Source organism: Pseudophryne corroboree, chromosome 4, assembly GCF_028390025.1.
Source record: "Pseudophryne corroboree isolate aPseCor3 chromosome 4, aPseCor3.hap2, whole genome shotgun sequence".
NCBI lineage: Eukaryota > Metazoa > Chordata > Amphibia > Anura > Myobatrachidae > Pseudophryne > Pseudophryne corroboree.
In genome coordinates this window covers 395,524,060-395,551,853 of record NC_086447.1, presented here as the reverse complement: position 1 = coordinate 395,551,853, position 27,794 = coordinate 395,524,060, and the positions used below count along the sequence as shown (strand labels likewise).

The window sequence follows — 27,794 nt, the reverse complement described above, 5'->3', positions numbered from 1 at the left end:
TCTGTAATGCTTTCAACGCCTGTCGTTCTTTCTTGGTTAGATTCCATTTGGTGTTTCTGGTGTTACTCAATTTATCCAAATCTTCCAAGACTGCTTTCTGGAAGCTGTCCACCAGGCTCCCTTTGAGATGTTTTGGATAAAAGGTGGATTTGTTCTTAAACCCGCCATTACTGGTTGTTTCAACAATTTCACCTTCCTATTCTTTTTTTGTGAATTTTTTTTTTTATGGTGAGTTTTCTTACAAATTTTTCTACATCGATGAATATGTTGAATTGATCTATTTTATTAGTTGGGGCAAACTTTAAACCCTTGAGGAGCAATCCCTCCTCTGTCTTGGTTAAAATTTTGTCGCTTAAATTGTAGATTTTGCCATGATTTGATTAATTTTGAGGTTTTTCCTCTTCTTGGGTTTTTTCTCTTGTTCCTTTCCCTCCTCTGGTTTTGATTTATTTTTTCTATGTTTAACTCCCCCTCTTTTCCTCCTCTTTTTTTATCTTTTGACTAGCGGCAGTTCCCCCAGTCCCTTCTTCCTAGAAAAGTGGTCCTTTCGGTTTCAGTATTATTCAAGTGGGAATTGAATGATGGTCTTCTTTCAGAATACCTCCCGGGTTGTGTGTAGTCATCTTTCTCCTGCCAATCTTGATACCTCTCTCTTCTCTCCCTTCTTTCAAATCTTCTGTCAGGGCTGTGGTACCTCATGCACTGTGTATCCCTGCGATGTTAATTGCCATTATTCCATCGTTGGTTAAATTGCTGTTGGTACAGTCTTCTCCTATATTGTTCCACTGGACGAGTCTTCCATCCTTTAGGATTTCGTCTCTCCTCCTCTCTTCGTGGTGATACATCGACTCTTCTTTGGGAATAGGAGGGAGGCGACTGCTTTCTCTTGTGTATCCTTTCATGCCTGCTGATCCTGGATCCAGTGCCATGTGGTCTTTCTCTTTTGTACCTCGGGCAGTCTTCTTTATGTAGTACTAAAGGTGGTGATTCTGGAGTTTGTATGTCCATTATGTCATCTTCCTCTCCTGCAAGCGAGCAGATAGATATGGGTGTACCTTCTTCCCTCATATGCTTGAAGGGATCTTTCCCTTCCTTTTTGTAAAATTCGTGATCTCTTCTTAGTTTTGTCTGTTTTTTGTGTATAATTTCTTTCGTATTCAAAGCAATTTTATGTTGGATCTCTTTCTCCTTATTTTTAAACTCCATTAACTCTTGAAATGGTTCCAAGGTTGTTTGTATAAGACTAATTTGTTCCTTCAATGTTTTTCATTTTTTCCGTCTTTCTTTCATAATTAATTCTAGGAGAGTGAATGAACAGATTTCCAGAGTTCTCATCCAATCTACAGCCCATGTTCTTCACTGAAGTATGGTACTGCTTCTGAAATACTGGGTAGTCTAGTCGCCCATAGAATACACTTATGACCTCAAGCAGACTTTTTTAGAGCCCCAACTACCTTCATGGCTATTTGTGCAAAGTACATCTCGATAACAGCAAACATAATGAAATCACTCCTAAAATGACGTCTGGAAACACAGTTTTGTCACTCTGTGAAATGACAAATAGTATTCAGACACACAAAAGCTTTGTAAAAAATCTCTCCAAGGTTTTCCCTACCCCTAAATAACCTGCCTTTAGGTGACCATGATCAAAGCTCCATGCCATTCTGCTATATGGCTTAAGAACTAACCGGGGGCATAGCTATGTCAGTCGGGGCCCCATAGCATAATTTCATGTGCGTGCACCCCCCCTTCCCCCCACGCGACACGTCCGCCCCCCTACGGTGAATTACTTTAGGATTGCCTCCCCCAGTGGACCACACGCAGCACTCACCATTGGGGCCCCGTTTGTTTTTAAAGTTGTCAGCAGTTTGCTGTTGTACTTCCGCCTCATTTGCACTGCTGCCTCTTCTGCTCTCCCGGCCCGGCTTCGCCTCGTGTCTCCTCACAGACGCTGGGAGGAGGCTTGGCCATGGTCAAGGGATGTCCCTGCAGACTCAGCCATGCCTCCTCCCAGCATTAGTTAGTACACAGGAGTCAGAGCCCGCAGGATCAGCAGGTGTGTCTGCACAATTGTAAGGTTAAAGGTTGCCAGCTCCGGGGCTCAGAAACTAGGTGCAGCGGAAGGCTCGGGCCCCAGAGACAACTCAGGCCCCATAGCAGCCGCATCCCCTGCACCTATGGTAGCTACGCCCTTGGAACTAACCAGTTAAAATTCAATATCTTCCACCTTTGTTGTTACTTGGTTCAACTCCTTATGTATCACCATGTGGCTGAATAATCTATGATCCCTTTAATTGTTTTTATATTTTCTCTGGCTTTAACTAGAGTTGTCATAATGCTATATGAGTATATTATTCAAACAAACCAGTAAGAAACATAGGGCAGAAGTTCACAAAAACAAGACAACAGCAGTGAACAACCCAGTAATATCTTAAAAGAATGTTGCTCACCTGTGAGATATTTTCACACAAGGCATAGTTTTTTGTTAGATACAATCTGCGGTCTGAAACACAGGAATCAAGCAGGGTTTTTATGGAGCAGGCAGATTCAGGGTTTAAGTTCAAGTCCAGGATCTGATTCACAAATATCCAGCCCAGTTTATTTAGGGAGCAAGATAGAGGCAGACGTCAAGTCCAGGGTCCAATACTCAAATATCAAGCAAGATGTTTAAGGAGCAGGCAGAAGCAGGAACCCCAGACCTGATTATTGCCAGTACCCTTTATTACTTGAACCTGTTGCCAAACCCAGATAGTCTCTGATCAGCTTGTGGAATAACTCTGGACATACTGGAGACTATTGTAATTCTACAGTACTTTATCTAATTTCCTGCTATTTGAACCTACACAGCCTGCCTACACAAGAACAAGCTAGGGGTGGTTACTCTAAAGTCATCTTAACAGCTGTAACATAGTGTCCCCATGTACAGTATATATAAAACCCCTATAATACCACCTATGTTGTCCTCTGCATTATATGGCAGTCACTCACACTCTCTGTATGATATGGCCGTCACTGAAACCCTCCATGCATAGTCACTGTGATGCTCTCTGTAAAGCATGGTAGTTACTGCAATTCTCTATGGTAGGTGACAGGGTTGGTAAAACCCACTCAGCAAGGTCTGCAAATCAGGGAGATGCCAGGCTGGAGAGGCACTCTCCTCACTCTGCTACCCTGCTGCTGTGTGCTGTTGCTGCCAGCTTCTGCTGTGCCTATTGCACTGTATGCCGGGTAGTGGCACCGGCACCTTGAACTGTGAAACCAGTGGTGCCTGAAGGCATGGGCTGGCAATAGCTGCACACCTGAACCTCATCTGCTCTGCTTTTGTCTGGCCTGCCATGGACAACCCGGCTGAGGCACTGTGCTTGTGACGTCACTGTCAGTGCATCCCGAGGGCTCTCTTTTCAACTCCCAGTATGAACAGCAGTGGCTGTGGGCAAGCTTGTCCAGGTTCACCTCATCAGTCACCACACAACAGATGGGAGTAGACTTGAGGCTTCGAGGGGAGCTGGCTTGGAGTAGCTAAAGGGTATGGACTTTTGTAATGTGTGGCTATAGGGGCAGGCTATTGGACTGCACATATATCTATAGGGACAGGGTATGGAGGTTGTGTGTGGCTAATGGGGTTGGCAATGGAGGCAGTGTGTGTGGCTATGGGGGCTGGCTACGGGGCCAGTGTGTGTGACTTTGGAGGTAGTGTGTGTGGCTATGGGGCCAATGTGTGTGACTTATTGTCAAAGGTTTTATAAGAATGTTTCTTGCCTCCCTCATGGGACAGCAGTCCCAGCATTTCCGGGGACCACTGTCTGCACCTGCCTCCTTTTGTTGCCTCCTCTAGCATCCTTCAAAACTGACTCGGTGTCAATTTTGGGAGGGATGTTTTCAACAGTATTCAATGTGGATGGGCAGACTGCATGATATATTGTGCAGACACTGGCCCCAGGTGCCCTGTGCAACTGCATGGTTCATCCTGCCCTAGAATTGTCTCTGACTACTATGTGGTCTAATATGTATCAGGGGTACTGTGTATGGTGTAATATAAACAATATTGAGTTATTGTGCGACAAAACTTGAAATGGGTTTACCATTGTGTGGCCACGCCACACAATGGTAAACCCAGTGCGCGCTGTCCCTTTGTAAAGTATGTAAGAGCGCAAATTTATACTGTAGTTTAATTTGCCCTGGTTGGTGAGGTAATGTACAGGCACTAAAACTTTCCTTTGAGTCATGATACATCAGAGTATTTATGCTTCCTTTAAAAATGAAGACACCCTAGAACCATAGAATAAATGCAATATACATTGGCACTTTAATGTAATGAGTTTTGCCTTCACCATCTAAATTTTTAGCCTTTACAATGTTGATGTTTGCATTCAAGTAAGCCATTGGTGACTAATTTTGTGGTGTTTGGGGGGGGTGGTCTGTGAGTTTGGGTCATCATTATCACCATGGTTACGGTGGGATCTACATCCCAACTATGCTTTTAGTGAGGACATAGCCATGTCTGAGTAGGGCAGTTCCTAAAATTGGGACTGTCCCACCAGAACAAGAATAGTTGGTAGACTGCCCTGTCCTTTTACCTGTTCCTGCAAATATCACTACCTGCTGGTGCTTGTCTGTGTCCTGGAAGGTTGGGGGCCTGTTTGGTGAAAAGGGATTAATACATGAAATATGGAAAATCAATTAATGATTGAATCATCTAGTCCTCCCTCCCCTAAACCAGTACCAAAGTTAAACTGACAGCACCCATGTTTAATAACAACAAGCCCTAACATAAAACCCATAACATTCCAAAAAATTGCAGATACTGTAGCTTGAACCAATACATGGGTTCCTTGCTTATTTCCATGAGCTTCTAAACTTCCTGCTACAGTACCTATTTTAAGAATACTAGTAGCGGTGTAACTTATTCTTCCCAGTTCTGTCCACATGGTACACAGAGCATCCCAGTAACCACCACACAGTACACAGAGCATACCAGTACTGCCATATAGTACACAGAATTAGTGCCATAACTAGCCATTTTAGCACTGTGTGCAAGACACAGCATCAGCGGCCCCGCCCCTATACAAAATGGTGCCAGTGCGCGCTGTAGGTGCATGGCCAAAAATGTAGGGGCGTGGCTTCATGGGGAAGGGGGTGTGGCCAGAAAATAATACTAATTCATATTACGCTGTACAGAAGTCTCCATTATTCAAATTATGCCGCACAGTAGCGCCATTTATACACATTACACCAGGTAGAGCCCATGTCACACATTACGCCAAGTAGTCTCTTTTTACACATTACGACAGGCAGAGTCCCCTTTTTCTTTACACATTACGAAGGCAGAGTCCCCCCTTTTTACACATTAGGCAGGCAGAATCCCCCTTTTTACACATCAGACAGGCAGTCCCCCTTTTTACACATTAGGCAGGCAGAATCCCCCAGTTTTTACACATTAGGCAGGCAGTCCCCCTTTTTAAACAATAGACAGGCAGTCCCCCTTTTTACACAATAGACAGGCAGTCCCCCTTTTTACAATAGACAGGCAGTCCCCCTTTTTACACAATAGACAGGTAGTCCCCCTTTTTACACAGCAGACAGTCCCCCTTTTTACACAATAGACAGGCAGAGTCCCCCTTTTTACACAATAGAAAGGCAGAGTCCCCCTTTTTACACATTAGACAGGCAGTCCCCCTTTTTACACATTAGACAGGCAGTCCCCCTTTTTACACAGTAGACAGACAGTCCCCTTTTTACACATTAGGCAGGGGGAGGGAGGGAGGGTAGAGAGAGAGAGAGAGAGAGACTGAGACTTGGCTGCCCTCGGTGGAGCTGCAAATCTTCCTGTGAGCTCACAGCATGGGGTGAGTCACCACTCTGCTGCTCCTAGAGGCTGGCCACTGGTGCCGCGAGACAACAGCACAGGGGGTAGCAGCTACTCCTGTAACAGCGCCAGCGGGGGAGACCGCAAGCTACAGCACCTGGCAGCCAATCTATATCACACGCTGACAAGGTTGCCGGGCGCTGTAGATTTTCGGCTGCACGCTGGTCTCCTTTGTGCAGCGCGGCCCTGTGCGGCATGTGTGTGGGCCAGCGGATGCGCCTACAGTGCAGATGCGCTGTGGGCAATGCACCATTGGCCCACACATAGTTACGGTTATGCACAGAATGGTGGTGGTGGTGGGATTTTGGGATGGAGCACTGGGATTGGGATGGTGGGTGCACAATAAACTAGCAAGAATTATATATGAATACATTTTTTCAAGATTTTGATAAATTTGTTTCTTATTTTATGTGATTAGTCAAAATGAATCCAACTGTTATAGAGGGGAATCCAATTAGTAGCAAATTCCCATTTTGCGTGATAAAAACTGTGCTTTTATTGTGACCCTTGAAAAGCTGCTATTCAACTGTCAACAAAACATTTTTGCCAATAATTTTCCATAGATTTACCACATATTTTATATCACCTCCTCCAGAACAGTAGAAAAGTTGTGAAAAATCTTTACTTTAAGATAAAAATGTCTGGATTTGGTTCTGAACCCCTGGGACGTCCCCCTGAGTAACTAATTAGGCACTAAGAAGTTTTTAAATATTTTTAAATGGTAAATAATGTCATGCCATTTTTTGGGTTAAATAGTATGAAATGGAAATTGGGGTACAATGTATGGGACAGGTATATTGGGGTGCTTAATGAGAGAGACAAGTGTTTTTAATCTTGCAGGTGGGAGTAATCACTTTTTTTGAAGTGCTTAAAATTACCCAAATATATATCTGTACTCCTGTGTATGTACCCCCTATTTCATGTGAGCCCTTATTTTGGAGAAAAACAACTGCTTTCTATTATTTTTTCACTTAAAAAAAAATGCAAATTACAGCCATTTGACTATTTAAATACCCCAAATACTTTTATTATGACCACTAATAAACTTCTAGACAGTTTTCCTATATTAGTTTAGCTTTTCTTAAGGTATAAGCAGATTTCGTCATTTCACTATCACATTTCTCTGGTTTTGCTGGCAAATGGGAATCTCATTTCACACATTTGCAATTAGATAGGTTTAGAAACAGGAGAACCCAGTCAGCCCTAGGCATAGGCAAACTAGGCTAATGCCTAGGGGCACAAGCAGCTTCTGCTGATTTAAAATGATATGCAGCATGCCTATATTCTGTATGTGACTGCGGCTCTGTCTGCATACGAAATGCCTTACTAATGTGTGGCATTATGTGTATAAGGTGTACTACAGAACTTGGTGGCGAAACGTACAGAATGGGCACTACTGTGTTGTCCAATGTGAATAAAGAGCAATATGGTGTGGTGTAATATGAATAAGGGGCACTACTGTGAGGAGTAACGTGGTACTACTGTGTGATGTAACGTGAATAAGATGCATGATATAATGTGAATAAAGTTGCAGTGCTGTGTTATACATAATTTCAACTGGGGGTATTATTGTGTGGCCATGCCCCTTCCCAGTAAGAACATGCACCGTTTTGGGCTGCGCACTGAATGTGCGCACTGTTCCTATTTAAAATATAGGCGGTAGGAGCAGCAAAATGATGACTGTTATGGGTGAGGGGTGATGGTGCTGAGAAAGAGGTGCAGGGTCAGAGGCGGAACTAGCGTCTGTGCAAGGGGGCATCAGCCAAATCCTTGCCTAGGGCATCATATTGGATAGGTCCAGCTCTGGGAGCACCCATCCTGCAAAAAGCTATTTTCATGTCACATTTTACGTGATAAGGGCAAAACGTTGATCCGCAATAAAATAACCGCTTTTTGTGGACAATTGAATTCCCCCCTGCAGCTGGAAATGCAGACTGTATGTATCTGCCCAGCTTGGATATAGAAACTGTTCTACACAATTCAGTGTCATGGAAATATTAATTGTGATAGGTTTCCTCCCATGCGCCTATATTTCCAAGACCAACATTTGTTGTAACTGAAGTGACAAATAGAGCAATAAGTATAAGTAATAAATAATTAACAATAGTAGCAAGTTCTAACATCTATAGTGAAATGAATGTATTTGCATGGTTCATTTTTAATCTTTTAACACTTTATCAATTAATATTCAACAATCTAAAGTGTTACTGATTAACATTTGCATTTATGTGCAATTTTGATCTAAATTACATTAACTAATCAGACATTAACTTTAATTTTATAACTTCCTGTAGACAGATTAAAGCCATTGCAACTTTCTATAGTTTGTTTAAATATGCTGTGGATAGCACACACATTAACATAAGTGTGGGTAATTGAATAGGTACAAGCTGTGCAAACAGATATATCACTAGGTGACAGTACAAGAGCATGGTCTTGTAATTTTTTTTGTTTATTAGGAAATACACTGAAATATATTTATAGATGGTCTTCGTAAAAGTGTTGTATTTTGTCATTGAATTTTCATCAGGTCTTGCATCCGAACTGTTCATTATTTCAGGATTTTATATTTTGTATAAAAATTTTTTTCTAAACTGTGATTGGAAAAATAAAAATAAAAATGTGTAAAGTATGTTAATTGCAGCTACATTTTTGATGATATTGCAGCCAAGTCAAAAATATTTATTTACAAAGACAGTATAATTGCATAAAATGTTCTCTCAAGGATGTGCACACACAAATTACTACAGTAAGGGATCATCATACAGGAAAAGAAAAACTAATTTTGTTATTTATGTAACACAATATTTATTAACCTAACAAGAATGAATACATTGAACATTTCAATAGAATCTCCCCCCCCCCACCACCTTTCCTAATTTTAATATTTTCCTTGATTAGTGATAGCCAATCTAATAAAATAATAAAAAAAAACACTGACTTTTTATTTTTAATTACTGTACAGTATGTATACATATTTACTAAGTAGGACAGCTTAGTATGGTAGTATGTGTATGTCTTACCCATTTACTGTTATGATTCTATTGATGCATGTATTTCCTCTGTTCAGTATGCACCTAGTGTCAGCTGACATTAACAATCCATCAGTGTCTTTCCTGTGTTTTCTGTTCCTTAGACTCTGTGTGTACATGCAGCTCTGCAGGTGCACAGAGTTTCTAATTAGAGTTAACACTCCCGACCTGGCTTTTTATTGGTCAGTGTGGCTGTTATAAACCAGCCAGTTTAGCTCTCCCATGCCGGTTATATCATCATCATCATCATCATCATCATCATCATCATGCCAGAACTATCTGAATTGCCTGGTGTCTTTAGTCCAAGCTCATGCTGAAAGCCTGGTCTGCTGGTTCATGTTATCCAGCAACTTCTGTCTTTGCCAGTTTGTGTTTCCAGGGCTACCTTAGCTAAATATTATGGACTTTCACCGTGGATTCTCCAAGTATTAACTACTTGTGTTTACATATTACTGTAAACTTCTTCTATGCCTGCATGTATTTCAGATTAATTGTGCAAATCCTGCAATCTTAGTTCTGTGGATTATAACTCTGGATTCTTGTTCAATTATTTCATTACTTTGCTGCAAATCTCATATTGGACAATCATTTACAGTCTGCTTATGTTGTACCTTGGATTGTTACTGTGATTCCTCTGCTATACATTATCACACCACTGCTTCAATAAAGTAATTAGTGTTCCCTCACATCTGTGGACATTCATTACCTGCAACAGTGATTGTGATACATTCTGGTCCTGTATTCAAGCCTTGGCTCATAGCTGTGTAACTACTCATCTGCTGTTTATCATCAGTGTTAAAGTATGGTGATGCACATTCTAGTCTATAGGTAGAGTACACAGTCTGCTAAACATTACATCCTGCTACACCTCGCTCAAGACACTTCAGTATTCCACAGTCAAGCCTGGTTAACCATTTCTGTGCCACCCTACACCTGCCTGCACCTCCAGCATTTATCCTATTCTCGTAATTCACCTGCCAAACATAGGCAGATGAACTGTAACATTTACATTGCATTCAAGATGGAAAATGATACAGTACAGTGGAAATATTTAGCACTTACCTGTACATTTCAGGCTGACCATACCAACACATGCATCCAAGTGCCACCCCCAAACAAGTGTCTCCCCTAGGAGATGCATGTATTTCCTCTGTTCAGTATGCACCTAGTGTCAGCTGACATTAACAATCCATCAGTGTCTTTCCTGTGTTTTCTGTTCCTTAGACTCTGTGTGTACATGCAGCTCTGCAGGTGCACAGAGTTTCTAATTAGAGTTAACACTCCCGACCTGGCTTTTTATTGGTCAGTGTGGCTGTTATAAACCAGCCAGTTTAGCTCTCCCATGCCGGTTATATCATCATCATCATCATCATCATCATCATCATCATCATGCCAGAACTATCTGAATTGCCTGGTGTCTTTAGTCCAAGCTCATGCTGAAAGCCTGGTCTGCTGGTTCATGTTATCCAGCAACTTCTGTCTTTGCCAGTTTGTGTTTCCAGGGCTACCTTAGCTAAATATTATGGACTTTCACCGTGGATTCTCCAAGTATTAACTACTTGTGTTTACATATTACTGTAAACTTCATCTATGCCTGCATGTATTTCAGATTAATTGTGCAAATCCTGCAATCTTAGTTCTGTGGATTATAACTCTGGATTCTTGTTCAATTATTTCATTACTTTGCTGCAAATCTCATATTGGACAATCATTTACAGTCTGCTTATGTTGTACCTTGGATTGTTACTGTGATTCCTCTGCTATACATTATCACACCACTGCTTCAATAAAGTAATTAGTGTTCCCTCACATCTGTGGACATTCATTACCTGCAACAGTGATTGTGATACATTCTGGTCCTGTATTCAAGCCTTGGCTCATAGCTGTGTAACTACTCATCTGCTGTTTATCATCAGTGTTAAAGTATGGTAATGCACATTCTAGTCTTTAGGTAGAGTCCACAGTCTGCTAAACATTACATCCTGCTACACCTCGCTCAAGACACTTCAGTATTCCACAGTCAAGCCTGGTTAACCATTTCTGTGCCACCCTACACCTGCCTGCACCTCCAGCATTTATCCTATTCTCGTAATTCACCTGCCAAACATAGGCAGATGAACTGTAACATTTACATTCCATGCAAGATGGAAAATGATACAGTACAGTGGAAATATTTAGCACTTACCTGTACATTTCAGGCTGACCATACCAACACATGCATCCAAGTGCCACCCCCAAACAAGTGTCTCCCCTAGGCATGTGCCTTGTGTGCCTATTTGGAAATTTGCGACTGCCCTCTTCCAGAAGTATTCACATTCCACTACTCCCCCCCCCCTTTTTTTTGTGTACCTTCTCCCGATTAACAATTTATTACTAGCTATGAGGCAAGCTTCACAGTAGTGATAACACTTCAACGTAGAGAGACTGGGTATTTTTTTATCAAAGTGAAGGGGCACCCATTTATATACATGGTGATCAGGGTGAGCACTTCATATATATGCCTGGTGAATGATCGCATGTTGTGTTATTAGAATCTGCATAAAACTCAGCATGGATAACCCATATGGGGACCATTCCATCTTATGATATTGCATTTGTATATGTAACAGCAAATATATAAAATAACACAATAAACTCACAATTGAATTGTATTATTTTGCAGAACTTCATTGGAATATTGGAATACACTTAAATATGTGGTGTTTAAATTAACCTTTCTCTCCCTCTCTCTCTCTCTCTCTCTCTCACACACACACACACACACACACACACACACACACACACACACATATACATATACATACATACATACATACATACATATACACTAGCTGGAGTACCCGGCGTTGCCTGGGATTTTAAGAATGTTTGTTTACAAAAATTAGCTTAAATATTAAACACACAGTATAAATAACAATACGCTCGTATGTAAAATTTCACGATCTTCGCTTGTAAACTGTGGATTTGTATAAAAAAAAGGACAGAAGGGCAGAAGCACAATTTTTTGCTTTTATATATTAGATAAGTACCTAGATAGATCCTCCTCCCCCAAACACTCCACAGTTTCTTATATAGCACAGCACATTATGTATCTCCTGATATACTCTGTGCTGCTCGGGGACCATGCTACTTCCACTATATAACTCTTAGTGTGTGGGTTCGTGCTACCTCCATTCCCCTCCTCACATCATGTAACTGGCCCTGTCACATGCAGTCCTGTCATCACTGACATATCATGCATATCCTGATATAGTCTGTGCTGCTGGCCCACCCCTAGGGGTGCTAGTGGTATGTTACCCCCAAAGTGTTTATTCACAGAGTGTAAGTCAGATGTGTACCCAGTTTGGTGTAAATTGCTCCAGGCCTTCCACAGTTATGCTGTCTCCTGACATGCTTTGTGCTGCTGTCCCACCCCTAGGGGTGCTAGGGGTGTCTGACCCCCACAGAGTTTGTTCCAAGATTGTAAGTCAGATGTGTACCAAGTTTGGTGTAAATTGCTCCAGCTCTTTCATAGTTTTGCTGTCTCCTCAAATACTCAGTGCTGCTGTCCCACCCCTAGGGGTGCTAGGGGTGTCTAACCCCTACAGAGTTTGTTCCAAGATTGTAAGTCAGATGTGCACCAAGTTTGGTGTAAATTGCTCCAGGCCTTCCACAGTTTTGCTGTCTGCTGACATACTCTGTGCTGCTGGCCCACCCCTAGGGTTGCTAGGGGTGTCTGACCCCCATAGTGTTTGTTTCCAGAGTGTAAGTCATATGTGTACACAGTTTGTTGTAGATTGGTCTAGCCATTTGGGAGATATGCTGTCTCCTGAAATACTCTGTGCTGCTGTTCCACCTCTAGGGGTGCTAGGGGTGTCTAACCCCACAGAGTTTGTTCCCAGATTGTAAGTGAGATGTGTACCAAGTTTCATGTAAATTGCTCCAGCCCTTTCATATTTTTGATGTCTCCTGAAATACTCATTGCTGCTGCCCCACCACTAAGGGTGCTAGGGGTGTCTTCCCCACACAGTGTTTGTTGCCAGATTGTAAGACATGTGTACCAATTTTTGAGTACATTGCTCCTGCAATTCCGGAGTTATGCTGTCTCCTGATATACTCTGTGCTGCTGTCTGCCCCCCTAGGGATGCTAGGGATTTCAAATTGTTTTAGTTGCCTCCACCATGTTTTAATATGCTTGTATGTAAAATTTCACGATCTTTGCTTGTAAACTGTGGATTTGTATAGAAATACAATACAGAAGGACAGAATGACAGAAGGACAAATTTTCATTTTTATATATTATAATATATATATATTATATATATATGTATATATCTATATATACCCATCCACAGTATGCCGGCACTCAATGTGATAACCCCAACTGCTCAGGTGCCCTTCCAAACAAAATAATATCCAGCAATATCAGAGATGGCACTCAGAGACTTGCAGCAGTGAAAAAAGACATCTGTATTGGATGTTGATACACAAACGTTTTCGGAGCTTCTGCCCCGTCCTCAGGACAACATCTACAGCTGTAGATGTTGTCCTGAGGACAGGGCAGAAGCTCCGAAAACGTTTGTGTATCAACATCCAATACAGATGTCTTTTTTCACTGCTGCAAGTCTCTGAGTGCCATCTCTGATATTGCTGGATATATATATATATATATATATATATATCATACAAATTCAGCACTCACCTAATATTAACATTTCAAACTGTAATTCATCTGAATTCAGGGAATGTTAGTTCCAAAATATTGCAATAGTTTGTTAAGCTGACCAGCCCCTTCACGCCCATTCCCATTTGGTCAGTCCCTACACTGAGCAATGCTCACAGGCATCTTTTGGATTTTAAATACAGAGCATGCTTATATCATGCGTTTAGGCCCTATCCCACTCTTTTAAAGAGACCGGAACCACACCCAAGCACCCACACATCAGTGTAGGGACTGACCAAATGGGAATGGCCGTGAAGGGGCTGGTCAGCTTAACAAACTATTGCAATATTTTGGAACTAACATTCCCTGAATTCAGATGAATTACAGTTTGAAGTGTTAATATTAGGTGAGTGCTGAATTTGTATGATTTTTTTATTTAAATAGTGCGGTCACAATACCACTGGCACCGCGGATGTATGAGTGCTGTGGGTTCTTGCCTATTGTTTATATATATAATTATGTATTTTATGGGCTATATCAGCAGCCCTTAACATTTTTTTGTATAGGTTTCTTTTTGTGTATAGGCTAAATTTTCTTTTGATAGGAGAATATACAATTTTTTTTTTAAACTATGGGTTCTTGACATTATGGAAGTACCTGAACAAGGATTAGATCACTCTAGTTGGTATTAATCTGGTTGCTGCCTTGGTATATAATATAGCTTAATAGTAGATGCTTTTCTATCCGGATAGTTATCCTTTGGTCCCCTTGGTGTATGGTTTTAGGTGGAGATATTACTCAGAAATATTGGAACCAATCCTTGAGCTGCATGGACTGTGTGTGTTGTCACTCAGTTCCACTGCAGCTGGGAAGGGAAAGGTTCAGCTGCACATAGCGGTGTTTCTATACAAGTTATACCTTGGATCCCCTGCTTTGGTGTCCGTGCGATCAGGCGGTGTAAGTACGGCGCTATGCGCATAGGGTCATTGTCTCCGGTGTTTGTTAGTTTTGTCGCTATGGCAATAGTCCCGCCCACTGTGTATGTGGAGACGGGGACGGATGGATGACGTCAGCGCACGGGCGCCGGAAGCATGGGAGGTGCGAGGTGTGTCTCACGCTCTGGTGTTATAAAAGGTATGTTTGGTTTGTTTTATTGTATCCTAACGAAAGGTGCAAATAAAGGCACCTGAAACGTTGATCTAACAAGCTTGGTGAGCTGTATGTTTTCTTTCTAAATCCTTGGAGTGCTGCCCATCAAGTTGTGCTATATATATATATATACATATATACATATATATATATATATATATATATATATGCAGCACATCCAGTTTCAATAAATACATTACCCGGTGCATTCCTAGGTATCCCGGCTCAGGGATACATTCATAGCAACACAGACGATGGCAGCCGGGCTTTACAACACAGACACGGACCTCAGCAGGTAAATTTGAACATTTGGAGACTTTATTGCCTCGTCATCAGGACACAAATCACCCCACATAGGAACTGACCTTTTAACACACCATCACCCCCATGTGGAATGCCGGCCGCTGGGTCCCATGGATGTTGTCCACTGATGATGTCACCACACCTCTCCATTTGGCCAGGCTACAGAAGAACAAATAAACAACATCACCATAACAAACGCTGTTAACCTGGCTGGTACAGACATCAGCAGCAAATACACCATTAAGCATACAGATGTATTAGAATACACTATTTGGCAACATTTTATAAGCACAAAGTAGCAAACAGAATACAGCAGAATATAATAATTTAAAGTCCAGTGCATCCGGGAAAAATTATATTCTGCAAAAATCACATAAACCACATGTATAAATTATGAACCTGACATTAATAAAACTACAGAAAACTGTTTATTTATATAAAGCAGTGTAAGCCCAGATTTTCATTCAGGCCCCTCAGTGACAATGTTTTCAGTCTGAATATCCATCTGTATCCCCCAGCACACTGAAGAACAGCAGCAACAGGATTTGATAACTACATGATGGTAGACATTTCAGAGATCTCAGTTGCATACATTTGCAAAGGTATGAGAAGCCCCCAGTTCAATTACAAGGCGTCTCTGAGTGCTGGGGGTACCTAACATTAAGTCTAAGTCTGGAGCATGACACCCCACAAACAGGGCTGGCAATAGAAATCTTGGGGCCCAGCACACTGGCACGTCTGGGCCCCCCTCTCCCCCTCTTGACTCGTGAGCCCACACCCACAAATTCCCCGGCATGTGCCAATAAATACTAATATATATAATTTAACAATATATTTAATAGCTATAATAAAGATATATTTAATAAATTACTATATAATTAAATATAATATAACACACTGTACCAAGTTGTTACAAGCAAAAGCCTGGTAGCACCGAAATGCTGACCGGCGCCGGCTCCAGTCAGTCATGCCTGTTCCCCTGCCTCTCTTAAGACTGCATGCAGTACATGCATGGCAGGGACAGAACAGGAAAGGGTGGACGGGTGGACAGGCGCAGCGCGTCATGATGTCATCCCAACATACACACAGTATGGGGACCGGACCAGGTGACCATGAGGTTTCCGTTACCGGAGGGTGGGTGCGCCTTATTAACAATGTGATTGCCTAACTGCTGCAGCACCAGCCATGGATACCCGCCATTATGTTACTTTATGCACTACCAGGCGCCGTACCCCTCACAACCTTGGGGCCCCTCAGAACATCAGGGCCCAGCATGGGTGTACCCTTTATACCCCCCTGTCACCGGGCCTGCCCGCAACCCTGCAAGGGCTAGACACCCCAGGGCGGCACACCAGTGTGAAGTTAAAGTGTAAGTGAATATTAGGAGGAAGAGGCTTTATGTAAAAGAAGATACACATGAAAAGTGTAATTAAAAAAGTATTAATAGTAGAAAATTATGTGAAAGTTATATACAAAGTGCTAAATTAGATGTTAGTGTACTATCCCAAAGCAGCCCAGCACCACCAGTTCAGGGAGCACCGCGCCCTAAACTCATCCTGAAAACTAATAACAGCATATGTTTGCTTAGTACATGGCAAAATGATAATGGCACATACACAAATGTAGCTAATTATGAGCAAGCTTACCTGGAGCTTATACAAATTCTGCTACAAGCATTGGATGCTAAACTGTTAGAGCAAAAATCATATGATGCTTTACAACAAGAGTTCCCTATTGTACTGATCATTTATGTAATGCCAATGATACATAAAGACACACTCCATCCACCTGGCAGACCCATCATTTCAGCACGGGGGTCAGTGTATCGGCCAGTATGTCAGCTTTTGGACATTGTAATTTAGCCACATATTGCAAAACAACCTACATATCTGAAGAAACAGCATCCTTTTTTAACTTATTTAACAATGTTGCTAATATAATGATAATTCCATCATGTGTATCATAGACATTGCCAGTCTATATACAGTACCTCAATCCCACATATGGAAGACTTGAAAGCAGTCATAATTTTCTTGGGTAATTTTTGAGACACCATTACAATTTAATCATAAATTATTTTTACAGCTGCTCAAATTGACACTTACAAGAGGTTACTTCCTTTTTGAAGGGGCTTATTATCTTCGACTAGCTGGATGCGTGATGGGGTCAAATGTGGAACCATCATTTGCAAATTATATATATATATATACATATATATGTATGTATATGTGTGTGTGTATATATATATATATATATATATATGTGTCTGCAGAATAAGGTAGCACTCCTGGACAGTCAAATGAGTGAAACAAGCTGATGCTTTTAGTATCAACGTTTCGGGGCACTTCCCCCTGTCATCAGAACACACATAAACAGTGAAAAAAACAGTGCATATACACTGCTCAAAAAAATAAAGGGAACACTAAAATAACATATCCTAGATCTGAATGAATGAAATATTCTTATTAAATACTTTGTTCTTTACATAGTTGAATGTGCTGACAACAAAATCACACAAAAATGATCAATGGAAATCAAATGTATTAACCCATGGAGGTCTGGATTTGGAGTCACCCTCAAAATTAAAGTGGAAACACACACTACAGGCTGATCCAACTTTGATGTAATGTCCTTAAAACAAGTCAAAATGAGGCTCAGTAGTGTGTGTGGCCTCCACGCGCCTGTATGACCTCCCTACAACCCACACAAGTGGCTCAGGTAGTGCAGCTCATCCACGATGGCACATCAATGCGAGCTGTGGCAAGAAGGTTGGCTGTGTCTGTCAGCGTAGTGTCCAGAGCATGGAGCCGCTACCAGGAGACAGGCCAGTACATCAGGAGACGTGGAGGAGGCCGTAGGATGGCAACAACCCAGCAGCAGGACCGCTACCTCCGCCTTTGTGCAAGGAGGAACAGGAGGAGCACTGCCAGAGCCTTGCAAAATGACCTCCAGCAAGCCACAAATGTGCATGTGTCTACTCAAATGATCAGAAACAGACTCCATGAGGGTGGTATGAGGGCCCGACGCCCACAGGTGGGGGTTGTGCTTACAGCCCAACACCATGCAGGATGATTGGGATTTGCCAGAGAACACCAAGATTGGCAAATTCGCCACTGGCGCCCTGTGCTCTTCACAGATGAAAGAAGGTTCTCACTGAGCACATGTGACAGAGTCTGGCGACGCCAAGGAGAATGTTCTGCTGCCTGCAACATCCTCCAGCATGACCGGTTTGGCAGTGGGTCAGTAATGGTGCGGTGTGGCATTTCTTTGGGGGGGGCGCCCACAGCCCTCCATGTGCTCGCCAGAGGTAGCCTGACTGCCATTAGGTACCGAGATGAGATCCTCGGACCCCTTGTGAGACCATATTCTGGTGCGGTTGGCCCTGGGTTCCTCCTAATGCAAGACAATGCTAGACCTCTTGTGGCTGGAGTGTGTCAGCAGTTCCTGCAAGACGAAGGCATTGATGCTATGGACTGGCCCGCCCGTTCCCCAGACCTGAATCCAATTGAGCACATCTGGGACATCATGTCTCGTCCATCCAGCAATACCATGTTGCACCACAGACTGTCCAGGAGTTGGCGGATGCTTTAGTCCAGGTCTGGGAGGAGATCCCTCAGGAGACCATCCACCACCTGGCACATGGAGGCCACACACACTACTGAGCCTCATTTTGACTTGTTTTAAGGACATTACATCAAAGTTGGATCAGAATGTAGTGTGTTTTTCCACTTTAATTTTGAGGGTGACTCCAAATCCAGACCTCCATGGGTTAATAAATTTGATTTCCATTGATAATTTTTGTGTGATTTTGTTGTCAGCACATTCAACTATGTAAAGAACAAAGTATTTAATAAGAATATTTCATTCACTCAGATCTAGGATGTGTTATTTTAGTGTTCCCTTTATTTTTTTGAGCAGTGTATATTGAAAATGTACATACCCAAATTAGGACCCTCTTGCAGCCAGATGGTGTGTGGTCCCAGTGATTGCGGCTCACTTCCAGTTTCGGGCGTGACGTCACACTGGAAATGATGCTTGCCCGGTCACGTGACCAGCATTGCTGCAGGTCTCCATGATGATGCATAAATATATTCATTCTGTGATTTCCACATGCAGCCAAATCTCTCCCAGGATCTATTCTGTGAGACCTATTGAGGAAGCCACACCACTTATACTTTTGAGATTGCTAAACCAGCTATATAATTCTTGAATTTCATTGTACGTTGGTCAACATCCGAATCAGAAATAGTCTTGAAATTAAAATTGGACACCACACTTTAGGTAGTTTGCAAAAATGCCGACATATGGTTGTCTGCACTCCTAAGAGATTATAACCAATAGTATTTCCTAGGCGACCCTGTAAGGATTTACACCCAATTAGTTTTAAGGTAGTTTATACAAAACACCATTATCCAACCGATTACACATTTAAGAAGGAATACCTCTTAAGTTCTAATCAGGAGCCCTGATATAAGAGCTTCATCCACTAAGTCCAGATATAGGAGATTCTGAATAATCGTACATTAGAGGTTATGATCCTTTATATTAATTCATCATGAGCAAATTAGCCTTTTCCTATATGCGTTACCCCTGATGAAGTCGATAAGACGAAACGCGTTGGGTTTGTCAGTCAGAGAATCACAACCTAGTCTGTAAAGATACTCCCTGTCGAGCTCGCACCTTGCAAAAGGTGAGGGGATATCTAGATTCCACCCTACAAACGTGTTGGCTGTGTACTCTTTTAGTTGCATTTTATTGACACAATTTTATACTTTGAACTGTGTATACGTTATTAAAATAACTTTTTACTAATTGGCCTGTTGGCCTCTTGTTTGGGTGACTATTTGGTGAGGGGTGTCTGTTACAGGTCCCCAGATTTAAATACCCTCCAGTCTACATTCTGACGAAAATAACGCTGGAAGAACTGTGTAATTACATACCACTTTAGCGCACTTGGGAATTTCTGTTTATAAATATATTCATGCCTGGAAGACCTGATAGAAATATATATATAAAAAAAACTTATAGTGTATCAAACAAATATGTGTACTCTACTTTTCAGTGAACACCCTGATCAACATATATGTAAATATTAACAATTCGTATAGACATATAAAACTACATGTATTGTCAATGCCATCTAGTGGCTACAAATGAAAAGTGCAAAATATTCAGCATATTGGCCCTCATTCCGAGTTGTTCGCTCGGTATTTTTCATCGCATCGCAGTGAAAATCCGCTTAGTACGCATGCGCAATGTTCGCACTGCGACTGCGCCAAGTAACTTTACTATGAAGATAGTATTTTTACTCACGGCTTTTTCTTCGCTCCGGCGATCGTAATGTGATTGACAGGAAATGGGTGTTACTGGGCGGAAACACGGCGTTTCAGGGGCGTGTGGCTGAAAACGCTACCGTTTCCGGAAAAAACGCAGGAGTGGCCGGGGAAACGGTGGGAGTGCCTGGGCGAACGCTGGGTGTGTTTGTGACGTCAACCAGGAACGACAAGCACTGAACTGATCGCACAGGCAGAGTAAGTCTGGAGCTACTCTGAAACTGCTAAGTAGTTAGTAATCGCAATATTGCGAATACATCGGTCGCAAATTTAAGAAGCTAAGATTCACTCCCAGTAGGCGGCGGCTTAGCGTGTGTAACTCTGCTAAATTCGCCTTGCGACCGATCAACTCGGAATGAGGGCCATTGTGTGCTAAAATGTTTGTGCTGAGTAAAAGTGATAAAAACTGTTAAAAATGTAAATATTAAGTGACTATATATTGGGTATATAAAAAATGTAAATAAGAAAACTACGGGAAACCACAGATTGGTGATAACCTAAAATAATCAATGTATATAATGAATATTCACTGTAAGATATTTAGCACTTTCTCTACCTTAAGCAATTGTAATTGTACTAAGTGATCTATAGTGTTTTAAATTACTAACATATCCATTAATAAATATGCTAAAACAAATAGGTAGCTGTAAAAATCGGTAATATATAACTCGAATATTCACATTCTTAGCAATGCATTATGAACAATAAATTAACTGCACTATTATGTCCTCCAAGTCACAAAAAACGATTTAAATTCAGAGCCTCATTTTAGCCATATGGATTCACTGTATTCAATAAAAAGGTTTTGCAACTGCGCCTGGAAAGTAGATGAATTGGCAATGTTTGGTAATATACCTGTTTTATTAAATAATCAGGGTAAGCTACATAAATATTCATGCAAACACAAGTGCTGCTTTCTAGTAATAAGGAAAAATGAGAAAAGAAGAAAGAGAGGGAGAAGAAAAATAATAAAAATATAGCAAAGATGATAAACAACAATGCTAACAAAGATTACGAAAAACCAGAAGGTTTGAAAAAATTGTATATGCATGCATACACAAAATACTGTGAAATCAAGTATATCGTCCAATTGTTGTGCTGGAAAGGAGCGTGGCGTCCCACCTCCTTATTAACGCACTTAATGTTTGAGAAATTGTCTGTAACTGTATTCCTCCATACAGTCCTGCAGTGGTGGAACTAGCGAGCGGTGGACCCAGGTGCGACAAAATGCTTTGGGCCCCCCCCACATCCCATCCAAGTCCACCCCCTCACCCCTGGAGAGGATCTGGTGAGGGGGACCTGCTCAGGGCCAGAGAAATGGATACCTAGCAACAGTGCCGTAACTAGACATTTTAGCACTGTGTGCAAGAAACGGCATCAGAGCCCCACCCCTGCATGCAAAACAGGGGCAGTGCGCGGCGTAGGCTTCGTGGGGAAGGGGTGTGGCCACAAAATAATACCAATTCATAAAACGGTGCACAGTAGTCTCCATTATTCAAATTACGCCGCACAGTAGCAACACTACACCAGGTAGAGACCCTTTTACACCTTACAGCGGACAGATTCCTCTTTTTACACATTACGGCAGACAGCGTCCCCTTTTTACACATTACGGCAGACAGCGCCCCCCTTTTTACACATTACGGCAGACAGCGTGCACTTTTTACACATAACGGCAGACAGCGTCCCCCTTTTACACATAACAGCAGACAGCGTGCCCTTGTTAAACATAGCGGCAGACAGCGTACACTTTTTACACATTACGGCAGACAGCGTCCCCTTTTTACACATTACGGCAGACAGCGTACACTTTTTACACATAACAGCAGACAGCATACACTTTTTACACATAACGGCAGACAGCGTCCCCTTTTTACACATTACGGCAGACAGCGTGCCCTCGTTACACATTACGGCAGACAGCGTCCCCCTTTTTACACATAACGGCAGACAGCGTCCCCTTTTTACACATTACGGCAGACAGCGTGCCCTTGTTACACATTACGGCAGACAGCGTCCCCCTTTTTACACATTACGGCAGGCAGATTCCCTCTTTTTACACATTGCGGCAGGCAGATTCCCCCTTTTTGCACATTGCGGCAGGCAGATTCCCCCTTTTTACACATAGCGGCAGGCAGTCCCCCATTTTTACACATAGCGGGAAGCAGATTCCCCCTTTTTACACATTGCGGCAGGCAGTCCCCCATTTTTACACATTGCGGCAGGCAGTCCCAACAAAGACAGAAAGAAAGAAAGAAAGAAAGAAAGAAAGAAAGAAAGAAAGAAAGAAAGAAAGAGAAAGAAAGAGACAGAAAGAAAGAAGAATTATACTTACCCTCTCCGCTGGCTCAGGCTCCTCAGTGCAGCTTGACGATTCCCAGGCAGGAGAGAAGGAGGAGGAGGGAGGTGGAGGAGGGAGCCGCAGCAGTGCTGTGTTATTGGTGGAGGCGCTGCTGCTGCTGTCCCTCTGCTTCACTATAGGCTGTTCTCGGAAGACAGCCTATAGTGAAGCAGAGGAGCAGCAGCGCCTCCACCAGTAACAAAGCGCTGCTGCGGCTCCCTCCTCCACCTCCCTCCTCCTCCTCCCCCCTCCCCCCCCCCCCCCCCCACGTACCGCTGCTCCTCTTCTCTCTCCGGGCGGCTGTGCGCACGGAGAGAGAAGAGGAGCGGCATGCGCACAGCGGCATGTAATGAGTCAGTTTGACTCCTTACATGCTTTGGGCCCCTGGACAGAGGCGGGCCCCAGTGCAACGCACTGGTTGCACTGGCGGTAGTTCCGCCTCTGCAGTCCTGGTTTAATAAGTGTTCCAAAGTGAATTAACATTCCTCTGTGTTATAGGTAAGTCTATTGCAAGCAATGATGCTAAGCAAATGTCCTTTATGGGATTCTTTATTCCAGCAGCGTTTAGGTGAAAGGGGTACCCCTGGTGGGTAAACGGGGGGAATCTCAGAGGGATCGGTAATAAATAGCTGTCTAACCTCCGTCTGGAATAGTGAAAAAGCGCCTGTTAATACAGACGCCGTCCACCAGCCCGATCAAAGGGTGGCAGCCGCTTTCCTTCTGTAACAAGGCACCCTGACCCCCCGCTGACGCCAGCACCCCGCATGTCACAGGGGGAGCAAAGCGTTGGACGGAAAGGGTGCTATACAAGCTCAGCACTTCTGGCATGCAAGTGACTCCGGAGGCGCGCAGAGACTAGAACGGAGCTCGAAGTCACGTGACCGCAAGTCCCAACAACCAGGAAGGAGATTCAGCACCAGGAGCCGGAGGACGCACGGTGAAGCTGAGTGGAGATGGATGCCGGGATACGATCACAGGAGACACAGGTAACAGCTCTGTAAAGGGGGGAGTACACGGCGGACAGTCCCGTTTCGGTTCTCTAAGCCCGTGTCACTTTCCCCCTCAGATACAGGACCGCGTCCCTTCGATCGGGCTTGTGGACGGCGTCTGTATTAACCTTTTTCTTTTTCACTATTCCAGAAAGAGGTTAGACAGCGGCCAGTCTGGAGCTATTTATTACCGATCCCTCTGAGATTCCCCCCGTTTACCCACCGGGGGTACCCCTTTCACCTAAACGCTGCTGGAATAAAAAATCCCATAAAGGACATTTGCTTAGCATCATTGCTTGCAATAGACTTACCTATAACACAGAGGAAAGTTAATTCACTTTGGAACACGTATTAAACCAGGACTGTGTGGAGGAATACAGTTACAGACAATTTCTCAAACATTAAGTGCGTTAATAAGGAGGTGGGACGCCACACTCCTTTCCAGCACAACAATTGGATGATATACTTGATTTCACAGTATTTTGTGTATGCACGCATATACAATTTTTTCAAACCTTCTGGTTTTTTGTAATTAATATTGTTAGCATTGTTGTTTATTATCTTTGCTATATTTTTATTATTTTTCTTCTCCCTCTCTTTCTTCTTTTCTCATTTTTCCTTATTACAGGTTGAGTATCCCATATCCAAATATTCCGAAATACGGAATATTCCGAAATACAGACTTTTTTGAGTGAGAGTGAGATAGTGAAACCTTTGTTTTTTGATGGCTCAATGTACACAAACTTTGTTTAATACACAAAGTTATTAAAAATATTGTATTAAATTACCTTCAGGCTGTGTGTATAAGGTGTATGTGAAACATAAATGAATTGTGTGAATGTAGACACACTTTGTTTAATGCACAAAGTTATAAAATATATTGGCTAAAACTACCTTCAGGCTGTGTGTATAAGGTGTATATGTAACATAAATGCATTCTGTGCTTAGATTTAGGTCCCATCGCCATGATATCTCATTATGGTATGCAATTATTCCAAAATACGGAAAAATCCGATATCCAAAATACCTCTGGTCCCAAGCATTTTGGATAAGGGATACTCAACCTGTACTAGAAAACAGCACTTGTGTTTGCATGAATATTTATGTAGCTTACCCTGATTATTTAATAAAACAGGTATATTACCAAACATTGACAATTCATCTACTTTCCAGGCGCAGTTGCAAAACCTTTTTCTTGTCATTATATTGTGAGGTTGTGGGTTTAGCCTCATTTGCAATTTTGCTGCCACAACAGATACCCAAGGAAGGTGAGCGCAGGATATAACTATTTGTCTCACTGTATTCAATGTGTGAATCCATTTACAGTCCAACTGCAAAAGGCATTTGTCTCTGTCACCTCCTCTCAAGGAGGGTGGTACTTGATCTATTATCCGATACAGGAGTGTGGCCGTGGAGTGCCTAGCAGTAGAAAAATGACATGCCACTGTCTGATCACTGTCACCTTGATTTATTGCAGTTCGTATAGCTGCCCTGTGCTGCATCATCCTCTCCTTAAATTGTCGTTTAGTCTTACCGACATGATTCAGTCCACAAGGACAAGACAATAGATATACCACAAATTTGGATGTACACATGACTGGATATTTGATCAAGAAAGTTTTGCCTGTATGAGGATGGTAAAACTTGTTGCCTGGGATCATGTAGTTACATGTCGTGCAGCCCGTACACTTATAGCATCCCTCTTTACAACTCATAAAGTGGGTTTTGGGGCCGCTGATCCCTGTAATGTCTGTGAGGACAAGTAGATCTCTGAGGTTAGGGCCTCGGGTGTAACATGACATTAATTTGGTATTTTTCAAACTGGATAATTGTGTATCACTCGTGAATTACAGGCCACAAAGCCTTAGCTCTTTTTTTTTTTGTATATTTGCTCTTCACATAAAATTGATTAACCCAAGGGATGATCTCTCTTGTAGCCAAAGTCTGTTCCTTTAGTGTATACTGGTGCTGCGCAAGACCCCATAGCACAACCTGCTGTTTGAATATAAAATCCCCCATCATACAAAAAATAATTATGTGTGAGAGTAAATTTTAAAAGAGCAAGTAAAAACTCAATACAGGTTAAGTCTCCCTTATCCAAAATGCTTGGGACCAGAGGTATTTTGGATATGGGATTTTTCCGTATTTTGGAATAATTGCATACCGTAATGAGATATCATGGGGATGGGACCTAAATCTAAGCACAGAATGCATTTATGTTACATATACACCTTATACAGACAGCCTGAAGGTAATTTTAGCCAATATTTTTTTATAACTTTGTGCATTAAACAAAGTGTGTGTACATTCCCACAATTCATTTATGTTTCATATACACCTTATACACACAGCCTGAAGGTCATTTAATACAATATTTTTAATAACTTTGTGTATTAAACAAAGTTAGTGTACATTGAGCCATCAAAAACAAAGGTTTCACTATCTCACTCTCACTCAAAAAAGTCCGTATTTCGGAATATTTGGATATGGGATACTCAACCTGTATTAGGACTATGCTCACTTAATCATGACCATGATCACTTAGTATTTTCATTTTTAACAGTTTTTATCATTTTACTCAGCACAAACATTTTAGCATACAATATGCTGACTATTATTGCACTTTTCACTTTTAGCCACTAGATGGCATTGGCAATACATGTAGTTTTAGATGTCTATATGAATTGTTAATTTTTACATATATGTTGATCGGTGTGTTCACTGAAAAGTAGAGTACACATTTGTTTGATACACTATATAAGTTTTTTTTTATATATATTTCTATCAGGTCTTCCAGGCATGCATATATTTATGCATCACCATGGAGACTTGCAGCAGCGCTGGTCACGTGACCTGGCGGGCTTCACTTCCGGTGTGATGTCATTTGACTGTCCAGTAGCGCTACCTTATTCTGCATGCATATGGATGGGATACATCCTCTTTCCCTAGGAGTGCACCCTGGCAAGTAATTGATAGCTACTACAGGAGTGACGGATCATTGGAGTTTTTTTATATATATATATATATATATATATATATATATATTTCAAAGAGAATAAGAGATGTTCTTTTAGTCACCTGACATCAGTAAGTATATAGGTCTATATACTAGGTATATAGACAACCTTTTTATGCTTTGGAATTAAGTTCATATTGCCTTTGATAATCTAATGGAAGCAATTAATCGATCATCGAATACAGATGGAGCAACATTGATATTGACTTTCTAGATGTATCGGTACACATTATGAAGGGAAGATCTCTTGCAATGTGTTCCATAAAAGCACAAATAGAAAAACGCTACTTAACACTGGCAGTCATAATCCTTCTCCATTAAAGAAGGGATAGGCTTTTTCTCAAATGCTTAGAATAGACCTCTCTGCACACTATGGATAAATTTAGAACAAGAGAATATCCATACAATATCCATCTATTGGCTACTAAGGAAAGAATCCTGGCATTGCGACAGGAACAGTTGCTGCAGTGCAGTCAACACCAACTTGGATCATTTCCCATGGACTACAACTTTTTCCACCTCAAGCGAGGTAATGCCATGAGTAACTAAAATGTGTGGTCTATTGTAGCAAGCAACATGGACTTTCCAACCTTTAGAAAAGTATACCCTAGGGCTTGCTACAGACATGGTAAAAATTTGAGAGATTTTCTAGCCTGTACAGATGTAACTGTTATGATTCTGTTCAGAATGTACCTGGTGTCAGCTGATCCATCTGTGTCTTCCTGTGTTTTCTGCTCCTTTGGCTCTGTGTACATGCAGCTCAGCAGGTGCACAGGGTTTGTAATTAGAGTTAACACTCCCAGCCTGGCCTTGTTCATTGGTTAGTGTGGCTGTTATAAACCAGCCAGCTGAGTTCTCCAATGCCGGTGATATTATACTATTTTCCTGCCTGAACTATCTGCATTGTCTGATGTCTTAGTCCTAGCTCCAGTTCATGCCGAGAAACCTGGTCTGCCAGTTCATGTTATCCAGCAACTCCTGTTCTTGTCAGTTTGTGTTCCAGGACGACCTCAGCTAGGTATTTTGGACTTCAACTGTGCTCTGTGGATTCTCTAAGCCAGGCATTCCCAACCACGGTCCTCAAGGCACACTAACAGTGCAGGTTTTAGTGATATCCAGGCTT

The 27,794-nt window shown here is 42.1% G+C and overlaps 1 long non-coding RNA gene across 1 annotated transcript in view; it reads right to left on the bottom strand.

Annotated features, from left to right (window-relative positions):
• Window positions 1-27,794, bottom strand: part of LOC134911453 (uncharacterized) — a 113,550-nt gene that overhangs the window by 14,649 nt on the left and 71,107 nt on the right. Inside the window, exon 3 of the long non-coding RNA XR_010176584.1 lies at window positions 15,055-15,151. This is a non-coding gene — a long non-coding RNA (uncharacterized LOC134911453). The remainder of the gene's footprint in view (window positions 1-15,054; window positions 15,152-27,794) is intronic.